Genomic DNA, 15414 nt, shown 5'->3' with positions numbered 1-15414 from the left:
GAGACGCCACTGAGACCTCCATCCGGGCATTATTACAGGGGCCGGATCACCTCCCCTCCCCTGATCTGAAATAGAGCAACAACAACAAAAAAGATATATATTATTTATTGTGAATGCTCAGTGTTTTTTTTCTTATTTAAAACTGCTCTATTTTATGGACCAAGACCACGTGGGTCTGTACCATGTCTCTACAGCTGCACGTCTCATGTTGCATCAAGGACGTCAGTTCAACATCTTCTACGAAAAAAAAAAAAAAAGAAAAGAAACTCTAATCTGGTTCAGAAACCAACATATCTTCCAGCAGCGAACGTGTCACAGAGATATGATACTGATATATTCTCAGAGCTCCTCTCCAGCAGCAGCTTCAGGACGGCAGCAACAACAGGCCGACACATGAGATGAGTCAGCTGCAGCAGAAAATCACCACAAAAAAAAAAAACAGTTGGCAAGAGATTTTTTTTTTCTTCTTTTGGAAGGATTTAAAGTAGAATTCCATCTTCATGTTCCTGACTAAATATTCAATACTTTCTTTGACATTCAGGTACAAAAAGTTTTTTTTCAAATTTGTCAATGTAGGCCTACAGTACAGTAGGTAAAAAAACACAGAGGTCAAATAGTTTTCGAATGTTATCAAGATCAAGTCACACGTTGCTCTAACATCCCGCTCTAAAAACAACACAATGATACCACAGTATTGTTAAGCTGTTGGCAAGAAAGCAACACCGAGTTTTTTAGGAGTTTTTCAAAACCAAAAATGCTTCATTAAATAAACAGGAATGTGCCAGGTCATTGGTATGACTCGCCACTTTTACGCTGACGTCCTGGGAAGCGACAAAGGGTGACGTGAGATATAAAAATATCCTCCGTGGTGTGCCATTCTCTTTGTAAAAAAAACCTGAAAAACAAGGAGTACCAGAACAACCGTTCTCTACACAATAGAGACAATACATCGTCTTGAGTCCCGTCAGTCCCTGAAATAAACCGGCAGGTCCAGATTGATTATTGTTTATAACGGGGTGAAGAGTGTAAGTATTTTATAAGTTTCTTTTAAAAAAGGGAGAGAGAAATCCACCTTAAAGCATTTCATTAAAAAATATTTTCAGTAAATGGTGAGGAGGGACAGTGAAGGAGACAGTGAAGGAGACAGTGAAGGAGACAGTGAAGGAGACAGTGAAGGAGGGACGGTGAAGGAGGGACAGTGAAGGAGGGACAGTGAAGGAGGGACAGGGAAGGAGACAGTGAAGGAGGGACAGTGAAGGAGGGACAGGGAAGGAGACAGTGAAGGAGGGACAGTGAAGGAGGGACGGTGAAAGAGGGACAGTGAAGGAGACAGTTCCTCATGAAGGAAGCGCGTGTTCTCTTAAAGCAGAGGGAAAGTGCAGGAACAGTCAGAACAGACACGTAAACAACAAGGTGCTATATTTGCATTCGGTGCGACATCTATCTGCAAATGTCCGCCATCTGTTCCACCGGCATTAAAAAAAATTAAATAAAATAAAAAATAGATGCCATCATCCACAAGTAGCCTTAACCAAAATCAGTGCAGCCCACATCACTCAGGGACAGGCAGGGATGTAGGAGACACTTCCACTTACACCTGGATATGAAACAGGAAATCCTCATGACCTTTTAAGGTGACAAAAAATAAAATAAAATCTGCCAGCGTCGTAGTGATGACGAAGGGTTTTAAATGTCACGTTAATTCACTAATGTTGCCACAATAACCACCATTTTGTAAACACTTTATTCAACGTGTAATTAAATAACAGACCACAGGTGTCTGTTACTGTCCACTACAGTGATTCAGTTTAAATATATGTGATAGTTCCTAATGTCAATAGCTCTTTTTTTAAGTTTTTGTAGGAAAATCCTAAGCTCTACAATCTAAGATTTAGAGTCCAAGATTTCATCTTATTTTCTTTTCTTTTTTTTTTGTGAAAATGACAAATGATCTCCTCGAGAATCTGAAAGAAAAAGCTAAGAAAAAATGAAATAACTGGTGGTTCTGAGTGACAGCGTTCAGGGCACCAGCCTTTGCCCCTCTTGTCCGTCTGACCTTTCTTATCCCACTTCAACTCCTGAGGTCAGTGTTGTCTCTGACCTCCATTCCTGGAGGAGATCCTAAATATCTGCCAAGACCGGCCATGCCTTAACGGTTCTGACTCGGTGTGAATGCCGTCTTTTGCAGCCCCAGCTGACTCGCTGTCAGAATTTCTCACCGGAAACAGAGGGAGGCAGGGTCCCCCCCACCCTTCACCCCCTGATGACTAGACTAGAATAGGGAAATTTGATTTGTCTGCCCCCCAGCAGCCACGGCTCGTCTAAATGTCAAACGCATGGCAGATTCCTTTTTTTTTTTTTTTTTAAATGGAATAGTTGCTTGAACGTTGACCTGAGTGTTGGGGTGTGTCAGAATGAGGTCAGGAGTAAAGGCTAAGAAAAACAGAAACAAAGCTCAAGACAAAGACACGTCCCCGCCCGCACGGCTTTGCCACCGCTCCTGAATGTGCTCCAGTCATGAAGTCCATTCTCGTCGTTCAGCCTCGGACACGTCACTGCAAAAATGTAACGATAAACTGTAATTCTCCTGACAAGTTAAAATGCTAAAAATCTGAGCCAAACTGCAAGAGGGGGAGTGGGGGGTGGGGTCTGCTGCTTTTGTCAGCTCTCCCATTGCTCCATTACCAAGCCCTATTCAGCCTCTGCACACCCCCACTTCCAATAAAAAAAAAAAAAAGGCCCTAATGGCTGAGCCGTGTTCCTACCATACAAAACAGTCTTTATATACATTGTGGGAGGGAGAAACGTGATCCACTGAGGAATCAACGGCGTTTAAACAGTCTTTCACTGACACAGGGCTCATATATGGACTGTATTATACAGAAGGGGTGTGTGTGTGTGTGTGTGTGGAGATGGGTGGCCAGGGCTGTGGGGTCTCGCTGCCTGTCAGCAAGGTTTGGAAGAAGGAAAGGGATTGCTCTGGGATGACATCAGAGCCGCAAGTACAGTAGTGGCTAAAGCTGTGGTTGAAAAAAAAAACCTGACTGGGGGGTCTGGGTGTGTATGTGTCTGGTAAAAAGCTGAATGGCTGCAAAAAAAGAAAAAAAAGTGGTCTGCTTCCTTCTGAGCTGCCTCACATTAACGGACCGGTCAAAGAGCGGCCTTCATGTCGACTGCCGCCCTGGTTTACGTCCTGTAGGACCCGTCTCTGTGGCCCATGTTTGTTCTTTGATAAATAAGGACAAAAGACGAGGAAGAAACTCCTCAGTCAACAGTGCAAGTCCTGGAAAGAGCGGCATCACTACATCATGGGCCACAAACACGAAGCTTCCAGCTGATATTTGAAGGTTTACAGACATTTGTTTTTCCAGAGAGACACATTTTGATGTTTTTTTTGCCTCAGGATTGTTTGTTTGGAAGAATCAAACGTTAAAGAACGCATGAAGAACTCATAAGAATAAATCTGTGAATATAAACACATTTTAATGCACGCACAAAATAACCCAAGACTGTGTTTATATCCCATAATTTCAATAATAATCCAACATTCCTGTTAGAGGAATATAAAGAAATAACCATCTTTTCATCATATTTTAGGAACGTTGATTAATCTAGATTAATTATAATTGTGATTAATCCAGAGCTACCCGGTAACACGTTTGGTTTTTATCGTTTGACGTGTCTTATATCTGACACGTGATACGTATTTGACCCTTTCTTAACCAGTGGGTACAGAACATAAACCATTTTTTATCTTTACTTTTTTTTTCCTCAATTATTTTGTCTGTCATGATTTATACACAGGTGAGAGTGAAAGATTCTGGAGCTGGAAAAACTTAGAGAAAAGAATGTGCAACACTGCACGAACAGGAGAAACAGGTACGAAAAAAAAAACCAAACAGCCTCACGTACTCACATAACACAACAAAAGAGTTGGTTCAAACACGGAACGGAGGATAGGTTGGTGAAACGTCACTAAGCTTTTAACTTAGAACTCGCACAAAGAGCTGTCAAACAGTAGCTCATTATATGGGCCTTCCTTCACATTACAAAAAAAACTAAACTAAACAAAACAACTGAAGCCTCGCAAAAAAAAAACAAAAACAAAACAACTGAAGCCTCGCTGTCTTCACACCCACACACACATGAATTAAGACAAATAAACCTAAATTGGACAGAGTTTTGAAGTTGACAAAACAATAAACAAATTGTGATGCAACATCAGTCCATAAACACACAACCTTTAAATTATTATTATTATTATTATTATTTCCATTCCTTCTCAGAACAGCCAAGTATTTTGGCTCTTTTCACCTTTTACATGTCTGTTATTTTTGGCATCATCATCCTATTCCCTAAATTAACCATGTATTTAATAGTAGGTGACATTATAAACCATTTCCCTTTTGAGACTCACTCATTAACGTCGCCCCCTATAGACCAACCTCCTGTCCTGGGGACCGATGGAACCTGAGCCTTAAAAGACCTTACCTCTAAAATCCAAAAAAAAAAAATGACATCGAGGGCAACTGGACGAAGTAGGGTTTTTTGTTTTTTTGATCGAAATTTGGATTAAATGACCTGGATGACTGAGAACGTACACGGACATCTTACCTCTAAAACTTCCTGGTACTATAGAGTACACATCACCAACCAAGTACATAAATGATCCGGTCTAGAAGTCAGACGTTGCTCTATTGTCCCTTTTTATTAAAAGGCGTCTCTGTTTTACAAAAATAACAAAAACGAAGACAAATATTTATACCGCAATGACAGATGACAGCTTTTCCTGTCCGACAACAACATGTGCAACATATATTTATTCCCATCTATATTAACAAAACTGTACAGACCAGTATGGGAGGTCCCTTTGTTCAGACCATGGGAATTACTTGTATCACTATGGCCTATCAAATAATTTCAGCCGACAAAAACTGAACAAATATTCAAAGTTTAAAGCTGTGCAAATGGGGAGGAAGCAGAAAACGTCCCCACCCGTTGCAAAATCCTTAAACTTCCATATAATAAAAAAAAAAAAAAATCAGCCTATGATGTCACAACAGCAGAAACAAGTTTTTGAGAAAACGAAACATTTAGAATACCATCTACGGTGACCTCTGGTGTGACCTTTGAAGACAACACAATACAAATTCCCATGCTAGGCTGACTGAAAAACTGTGTATAAATGCTTAGCAATTGAACTTTTTTTTTCCTGCCTCAGTTCCTTTTGGCATTCATCCAGAAACACGCTGAAAGGAAATAAGTATGAAAAAACATGCAGTTGTGATTTGGAACTAGACCTCACTCGTGTTTAATGTTTTTAGATGTCAGGTAAGACGTAGCAAAGACACCAGAGTGGTTCAAATTTTAAATATGAAACATGTCAGCAAATGTAGCGATAATGTAATAAATATTTCAATGCCAAAGGAGTGAACGACAAGGCGAGAAGAAACAGAACCAACAGAATCAATGCACAGTAAAACATTTTATCCATTTTTTTTCCTGGTCCTAAATACAAAAAAAAAAAAAAAAAAAAAAACTCACGTACATTACTGACGTTTCCCATATTTGGGAAAGAAAACCTACAGCAAATAGTTACTGCACTGGTTGCTGCAAAAATTGTGGTCTTTGAAAATATATGAGGAAAAAGTCACATTAAATATGTCGCTGCCATGAAATGGCACAAGAACAAATCTGCTTACCTACGACATCCATTAGGTCTTTTTTTTTCTGTCACAGGACTCAGAATCAGAATCTCTGCTGCCGTCGGTGTCAGAAAATCTGTCCCTCCTGAACTGTGTCTATTGTAGTGGCTTTTTTAGTTGTCAAGTTGTGAGTCTGTTCATTTACTTTGTGGGCGTAGCTTTCCATAGAAGACAGGCGAGTTTACAGGGTGTGGGTTTATCAATTGTATGTTACAGGGTTGGCTACCACAGCTGGTTTGAACAGTTTTCAAGTTTATGGGATTGTTGGTTTGTTTTTGTTTTTTTGTTTTTTTTAGACAACAAAATATTTCCTTTTTTTGATTTACAAATGATGATAATAACATAACCATGAACGCCTATCATACAGTAATCTACGCAGTAAGCTATCACAATTAACAAGAGGTGCAAATCCTGTTCAGAAACACACACACACACACACACAAACACACATAATGCCACAGTTCCTGTTTGCTGCCACATTCTTAAGTACACAAGTGCAAACCAAAGATGTACAACACGCACTGCTGCTACAGCAGAGACGTCATATCTTCATCAGAGGTCAACGGACTCAACAATGAAATTGAGTTGCGTTGACTGATATTCATTTGTAATCACAAGAAAAACATACAAAAAATTTAAAAATATACTCTGTATAGGCATAGGGAGTATATATTTTTTAATTTATATATATATATACATACACATATACTGTATATATTTCCATATACATATATACACATATATAGACATATATATGCACATATATACACATATATACAAATATAAACATATATATACAGATATAGAAACATATATATACACACATTTATAAACATATATATACACATATATAAACATATATATACATATATAAACACATATCTACACATATATGTATATATATAATATGTGACCCTATGAAAGGCTGTAATCATAGCTTACAGCCATTACTGTGACCCCTGACCCTGCCTTTTACAACAATGTCTTTGACCAAATTCACATTTAGAGACAGTGGCAGTAGAACACCAGTCGAAACGTCTCAATAGAAGAGGCTTTGAAGACAAATATTTTACTAAAAAAAAAAAAAAAAAAAATACCAAAAACAACTGTATCAATTTAAAAAAAAAATTAAGTCAGCAATTAACTGGCAAACATTCATTGCATTCATTCTTCCTCAAGCAATTACAAATGTTCCAGTTCATTAACTTTTGACAGTTTTCCTACAGTTAAATGGCTTAATGAACTCAACACGTCATCGTGCCTATAATACCGCAGTACCAAACTCGACCACTAAAGGGATCAAAACCTAAAACACGGTCGGTGTTGGTGGTGATTCAGCAGACAAAAAAAAAAAACATCTATGTGCATGATGGCACTGACCAGTTTCAACACATGGAGACTAACGTCCGTACCAACAGACTAAAACGAAGACTTATCAGACTTCAACAATAATAATAATAGTCCTGGAGACTCAGTCCTCCAGCCCTGGACACCGGGGTGAAATGAGGAAAGCCTGCACTTTTGTCCCAATGAATGATAAAGAATTTGGCTCCGTGGAGGCAGCCTCAGCTCCGGGTGGTGCCTGCTATCGTTCCCATGCAAATAGCACAGCGGAGTGCAGCAGAGCTTATCGTTGTAGCCTCTTGTGAGTCAATGAGGCTGATAATGTGCCCCCCCCCCCCAGACTGTGGCTTTCTCGGTGGCTAAGAAGTTCTCGTGTCAGGGTGAAAAGACAAACAAAAGACAAATGCAAAGGCTAATGAGTTTTCATTCAACCGTGATTAGTTGTGTTTACATTTAGTTAACGTGGTCATCCGAGGTTTTACTGAGTTTAAATCAGCAACCATTTAACCATCACTTGAAGCTGTGTTTTCAAAACACAGAAACCAAATACCTAATTGTATGTGTTCGTCAACTCTCTGTTGTCAAACTGTGTTGTTTACGTCACGTGATCTGACAGCGTATTATAAGAAAGAACATCGTTTTAAAAGGTTATGTCAGATAAGAATATTATTATTAAAATGATAATAAACACTTTCAAAACTAGAAATGCATACTGATCTTTCTTCTACACTGATTTCATCACAGATGCACATATTTAAGATTAGAGACTGTCCAATAGTCCCACATACTGACATGTACAACGAGTAAAAAAAAAAGAGTATTTTTGTTAATTACGACTCACCAGTCGAAGACGCTCAGATGCTCAGTCTATCTGCCATGTAGCAACGCTGACAAATGAGGATCTCTCTTTATCTTTACCATTCTCCTGCATAGCATAGCTGCACCAACTCTTTTGATCACGTGTTTGGGATCAAGAAGTTTTTTTTTTCCTTAATCTTCTTCTTTTTGTTTCGCCTGCGCTCTTCTCTGACTTAGTTTGTCTTATTATTCTCCCTCCTGCTGCTTCTCTGCTCAGTTTTAAGGTCAGGAAGGGGGGGGGGTCCCAAAGCACTCGAGGAGTCCTGTCACTCTGCGTCCGTCTGTATCTGCTGTTAAAAGATGGACTCATTTACCTGGACCACCCCCCTACACCCTCCTCCCCGGCTCCACCCTCCTTCCAGAATTTCTTTGAAATTTTAAATTCTGACTCAAGGCTAAACCCTGACATGTGATACAAGGGTTATCAGAGAGACACACACACACTCACCTGGGTTGACAAGTAAGAGCCCAACAGGCCTCGGGACACAAAGAACGGATTGATATCATCTAACCACCCCATATGGAGGCCACTCCTACAGCCTTTCTTCTACGCCATCTATAACCACTCCCTAAAAGTTTTGCATTAACCCCATGATCCTAGTGTCATATTTACTGCCTACCAGCAGCAGCAGCAGGGACAGTGTGCTCCCATTACCTCCCCCGATTGTAGGGCAAAAGTATTGGTTAAGCCCCTGCTCCCAGATAACTGCCCGTCTCTGGACTGCGTTAACCTCTTACCAGCTCAAACAGAAATAAGCCCATTTGCCGAGACACACAGATATACCCACGCACAGTCATAAAGCCATTACGGCTTACACACACACACACACGCACAATCACTCAAGTCTCGGCTGGCTGCCAGGGTTGTACCTCACGCCCGCTGGCCAAGAACCAGCTCTCTATAGAACAGCTTTTAATTTGATAACAGTGAGAGAAAGTAAGTGGAAGGAAGGCAGAGCTGGGTGAGAGGGAGTAGTAGTGGGGGGTGTTGAGCAATGTCATTAGACCACGGCTGGCTTTAGGGGAAACTGGGTTTCTGGAAGCCACAGGCAGATCAATAAAGACAGAGCGTAGCCAGCTGCAACAAACGTGGCTGGTCTGGAACTGAGAGAGAAAAATCCTGAAAATCCTGGTTTGGAAAAATGGTCGTGCCTCACTAACCTAAGCTGGAATGCTGTCCAGACGTACTAAAAATGTCTCCCCTCGCATGAACCTTATTGGCCAGACACGAGAACACACAAACAAACCGAACAAAAGTGGTCGAACAATAAATACCAGAGTATAAAAAAAATAATTAAAAAAAACACAAAACCAGAACATCTTAATTTTTCATTCTGAATGGAAATTTCTGGAGTAGATTTTAAAAGGGTAAAAAAAAAAAAAGCCAAAACATTCTGGAAAGTTACTTCTCCCAACAAACAGACATCGCATTCAAAAACAGAATCTGAAAACGGAAATAAAACTTAAATATCTCTGAAAAGACTCCTGTCAATTCTATGGTTTGTTTGATCACAAATTTAAGAGTAAGAGACTATAAGCCCACGTTAAGATATGCATTGAATAAACTTAGAGATTCAGACAAAAGGCTCATCACCTGCTACTGACTAAAGCCTAAATGTCAGCAGTGTTATACTTAGCACAAAGCACAGGGGGAGACAGTTCAACTGCACACCGTGTGCTTGGCTGACAGGTTAACCTTTGAGTCAGCGTGTAGAACTAGTGTTAAACACAGAGCACCTTCACACACCTACGTACTGACTCTCAACTTCTATTATCTTAAGGATTAGCACTGATGCAAAGACAATTAGCATCACAGCACTAGCAAATAACCCTGTAAATCCTGGATAATCTGATGATGTTACATCCTCCATGGATTAATAATCCCTTTTGCAAATATTTGATTCAACACATATTTGCCTCTTAAGCAGAGAGGAGATCAATTGCTTGACAAAACTTGACACAAAAAAACACTGCTTTTTACTTCCTTAATCTTAGAAACATTCGTGAGTGAACTCTATTTTTGACGGCGAGCCTTGGCGTGGGAAACGTGTTACCCACTGAGAAGTTTAACGTCGGTACATGTGCTTTTAAGCAGAAGTACAACCACGCCGACTGAAACCCCTAAAGTTGCAGTTTTGGTTCATGTCTCACAACTGTAAAAACCTTTACATTTAGCCCAAAGCTGTTCTAGTAAAACAACCGACCAAGACCAACGCGCAAAGAAGAGATCTAGGGTTGAATACATCCACGGTATAGGCTAGCAGATAATTGTGCTCATCTGTGATATGATCAAGACTGTGTTTGTGACTTGTGCGAGCTAGGTCATGTGTTAGCTGCGTGTGCAAAATGCTGATGGTCAACAAATACGGAACGGAGTTTATTTAAAAAAAAACCTCAAGAGATCTGTTGACTTAAGGAGAAGCACAACAAAGACGGAAGAATCTTTCACAATCAACCTGAAAGCGCCAAAAGTCCCTGATTGAACTACGCAAGAAAGTAGGCACACGGACAAATCAAGATTTACATGAAGCACAGTTGTCCATTTTTACTGTGCACAGTAAAGTTTTATGCGTTTGTGTATTTTGTATTTTTTGAGTTAGTTCAAATATAAAGTCCAAACAGAAACAGACTCAGTTATTTCCCTGCCTACAGGTACACGAGCAACTATCTTCCCATCTCTGACGAAAAAACATATGAAAGGAAACAGTGTTTTCAGTCATTAAACAAAAGAAGACGGTAGCATTCAGCAACAAATCATCCACTGTGTTGTTCTGGGCAGATCTAGAGTGTACTGTCTAGAACACAGAGTTCTGCACACAAGGCAGCCACAGGAATGCAACAAGCACCGAGGAGCAGTCACTGTGGATTTTTGTGCGTTTCCTTTCAATGTTAAACAATAAAGTTAGGTCAGTTCGTCTTAAAAAAAATAGGTAAAATCTGAAGGTTTTAGTCTTGATGGGAGATGAACAAAGTTCACGGAAGGAAGAGCTGTTTCTGTAGTTTTTTTCCAAGAAACTAGAAACACCGAGGTCGTGAACTTTACAGCTGCAGGGATACAGTTAATACAGCAGTACGTCAGGGACTGACAGACAGAGGGACAGATGGACATCAACAGGTCCATCTCTCTGTTCCAGCTGCTGTGGAGGCAGTCGTGGCCCTGGGCCACAGTGATTAACGCCTGGGTCAATAACTACACATAACAGATGGCACCGTTCAAGGAGACGTCCTGGTAAAGTCCTGGTTCTGTAGCATAAACAAAACTTTAAACACACGCACCGTGGCATATATCTTGAGCAAACACTTCAGGGTTTATTTAAACCTTCTGGCTACAGTCGTGAAGTGCACAGAAGTGGAATTTTAATTATACAAACTGAAGTGTTTTTCTTCTTTAAAGAACACAAAAGCAGAAACAGCAGAAAAAACAAAGTGCAATTACACAATAGAAGGCCGTTTCATCACTGCTATCTGTGTGTGCCAATCCCACAAATGCAGACAGGAAGGCGGAAGGCTTCCCTAAATCTTCTGGGAGAAATGAGAAATGTCAATCACTGGTTTGTGTAAAACAAAAGAAACTTGTAATCAAGACAGAGCTTCCCTTCCTGCATTTTAATCACGTCTTCTAAACACGCTTAATACTAAACTGAGGACACGAAAAGTTCACAAACAGGACGATGCTGCTGATGTTCAGTGAAGAAGACAATGGAGTTCCGGCGCTTGTTTTGCTCCATGTGGTTGGACGTGAATGTATGTGGAGAAAAACACAGACTTTTATATATATATACAGCACTTACACGTCTTGTTTTCTTCCACATATACAGCACTTACACTGTGTCTTGTTTTCCTCAACATCTACGGTAAAACACGTCCATATATCTGTCCTAAAGGACATTGTTTTGGTCACACTTCTCACATATGGACCAAATGTCGTCTCCATTTTATTTTACTGCTCATCGCACGTTTACTACGACTGAATACCTGCTCAGATGTCACAGGGGTTGTTGCCTCTAATTTGTTCCTCCAATTTATTTTGTTTTTTTTTTTATTATTATTGTGTTCCTCCAATTTATTTTGTTTTTTTTCTTATTATTAGACAAATAAAGCATCAATAAACCTCTTATTGGTCATTTAGAAACACACAGAACTAAGTTACGATTAGTTTCCATTTTAGAAAAAGTTTCTGGACCAAGTCTTCACAATTAAAACTAATAAGTACATTTTTTTTTCCACTATCGCAAAACTTAAAACTGACCAAGAACCATTGGATTAAAGACTGGAGAACTGTTCCTAGAGATTTTTAAATGTCCAGCTCATCCACCTCCTCAGTTGTAACAGCGATGTTTTCAAATCTCGTGCACACTGTTCTATCCTAAGCCTCATTTTATAAATGGTTTTGACAAACAGCCTAAACTGGGCCTCAGAGCACTCACACACACACACACACACACACACACACACAGAGACATATTGACTCAAATCATAAGCCTGATCCTTTAACAAAGCACTGAACATCTCACATATCAAAGGTCTCGCTCAAACCACTCAATAGCATCCCTTTCAGCGTGCTACATCAAAGAACACGGTGGTGTCTCATAATGTGCTGTTTTCTCATCCACACAGCCAAACATCAAAGGGGGTCGAACCGGGTTCGAGACGTTTTTTTTTTTTTTTTTTTTTCTCCACTGGCTTTTATTTGAGTGGTTCTCAGCTTTTCCACCTGTGAAGGAGATCTGAGGCCATTCACAGTTGGCAGAGTCAATCACCTTAGCATATTTGCTCTTATTAGATCTGCCGATATACACACACACACACACACACACACTCGGGGGTTACTGTGACACAGGAAGTCAACGAGTGTGTGGACAAGTATTGCAAACATCTGGCCAAGTCCTTATCACCATGGGAAAATGTCGGTGTTGTCCCTGCAGGGCCCAGCGCTCGTCTGGACTGACACTGTGATTTAGCAGTTTCTACGATGTGAAAGTCCTTCACTCTAATTAACAGGGGTTTGTAGAGAAAAGTGATAGGCTTCTCCGCGGCCCCGTCCTCCGCTCGTCGTCAGACTTGGACCCAGAGCTATTTTGCTTTAAATGCCACGCAGGCCCCTCCACACTTGAACTGTGTCGGCAGAACGAATTAAATTAGGCCAGTGGAGGCGGTGTGAGAATAAAACGGCATGAACAGACTGAGGGATCCAGCGAGGAGGGAGTTGATGCACACACACGCATCTACGCTATCAACACAGTGAAACAGTTTGGTCTGAGATTAGAACAGTAGTAACTGATCATGTCATTAGTTTCTCAAGCTGCGATGACGAGCGGATCATAGAGGTGATACAGTTTGTTTTTCTTCCCACTATTCCAGATGTTTTATTTCAATTTTTTATGCTCTAGGTGTAAGGATGGAACGTTTAGCAATCCACCTGGAGTATTTTATAAAACCCCAACACCTCCTTCATAAGCCGAGACAAATTTATTCAAATATAAAGTAAGAGGTCTCTAATACCTGAAGCCTGCAGAGGAGATATGGAGGCTTTACATTTAAAGTCCTTGGTGAGGTGAACAGTTTTTATAACAACGCACAAAAAAAAAAAAATACCGAGCACTTCAGGCTTTTCAGTTTGAAAGGTCACACACAAGAAAGGGTTAAACAGTGGTAAATAGGTCTGAACCGACATTCACCTCCAGAGAAAAATGTTACAAGGTTTGTAAAAGAGAGAAAAAGACAAAACTACTGGGCATAGATAACCATTTATACTTTACTAATAAAATAAACCGAAGTGTGGATTTGGTTGTTTCAAAGGTCACGTGTCAGATGATAAAAAAAAAACCAAACAATGAAACCCCATAAAACGTCTTCAGAACGATGTGCACGGTTCCTGTCTATGCACCTCAGTGAAAATGACAAAAATACTGAGAAGCAGATAAGGAACAGACAAACAGCCAGTTGGCCACTTGAGAAATGGACCAGCGCCAAAGACACCCACACAATTTGGCAGGAAGGTGATCTCAGTCCAGACTGTAAAGACGATAGGGAACATTCATGCCTTTAATCAGACGAGCCATTAACTGAACACTGATAACGTACAGTAGATGTTTGTGTTTTACCTTCAATTAAAGTCAACAAAAATCCCCCCAAAGGAGTCATTATTCTGAATCAAGTTCGGCATATTTTCCCACACTATACTGATGAAGGTCTCTGCTGAGACAGAAAGGCTTCATCATGGAGACTGGGATATTTGAAATAAATATCTGAAACTAAATTTTCTTCACTAATAGATGATGTTAAACATAACCGCCCCCCCCCAGCAGCCGCTGTGAGAATGCAGCCATAATGTCAAAAACAATGAAGGAGTTGAATAATAACAATGTCACAGAGGTGACATTCCTTGGTGCTTGGCTAGCTGTCATCTTTTCTTCTAGCTCCGGCCCATTAGGGGAGCCTGTAAGAAGACTTTTTCTTTGGCCCAGCTGGCTGCAGCGAACCTTTGCAGCGAAGCTGTTTGGACTTTGACCCTTCGGTCTGGGAAAGAAAAAAAAAAAACGTTTGAGTTCTGCATCTTCTCGTCAATAGGAGACCCTACTAAACATTCCCTTCCATCTTTGGTGAGTTCTGCTGGTTTGGTACTGCGCAGGTTGTCGGAGGGTGATTGGTGGCTGTTGTCCTTCAGAGAGTAATACTGCCACGAAGAAAATCTATTTTCCAATAACTTTATTTTGCCATGACCATTTTTCTCCCCCGTCCCCGTTGAAACAAATGAGCTCACTGTTAATAGAATGGAAGGACACATTCATTTCAGCAGTGAATGGACCAGAGCAACAAAACACAGCACTCACACACAGGAAAGAAAGAGTTGTTTTCAATAGGAGCCTAAACTGGGAGCAATATCTGTGTAAAAAAAAACACTCGATAGCTTAGACTACAATAAGCACCTGGTGACAACATGTCCAAAAAAAAGGCTGCATCTTTGCAAATTAAAAAAAAAAGAAAAATAATGAAATAAAAATACAATTTTGACAGCACTAAATAATACATGGAGTAAAAGTAAAGAGAAGGAGATTTATTATATACTAAAGCGTCCATGTCTGTGACAGCCCACGGCTACACACGATAGCAAGGCCGCGGCAGCGCACAACACTTTGAAGAAGACAGAGCTTTAGCGAAGAAAAAAAAAAAAAACCCTTTCGGACAACATCGTTCAACCCCTCCGTGCCCCCCCCCCACAGTTCCCTATAGTGAAGGAAAAGAAAAGCCTACAACTAGACAATCCACCACAAGTTAAAAACATATGCGAGAGCCAAGAGTAATTCATCGCCAATCCAGGTAGAGCGGAGAGAGAGAGAGAGAGAGAGACACAGAGAGAGAGAGAGAGAACCGAGTGGGAGATAAACTGCCTCCAACTGATTAGAGCCGCAAAGCCTTCAGTCTGCGGTAAGTAGCTCAGTGTCCTCGATGGTGGCTGATTATCCTGGAGGGGGGGGGGGGCAGCTAGAGAACAGCCAGTTGTTTC

The sequence above is a fragment of the Cynoglossus semilaevis genome, chromosome 6 (assembly GCF_000523025.1).
Source record: "Cynoglossus semilaevis isolate Cse_v1.0 chromosome 6, Cse_v1.0, whole genome shotgun sequence".
Lineage (NCBI taxonomy): Eukaryota > Metazoa > Chordata > Actinopteri > Pleuronectiformes > Cynoglossidae > Cynoglossus > Cynoglossus semilaevis.
This window is presented reverse-complemented; position numbering follows the sequence as displayed.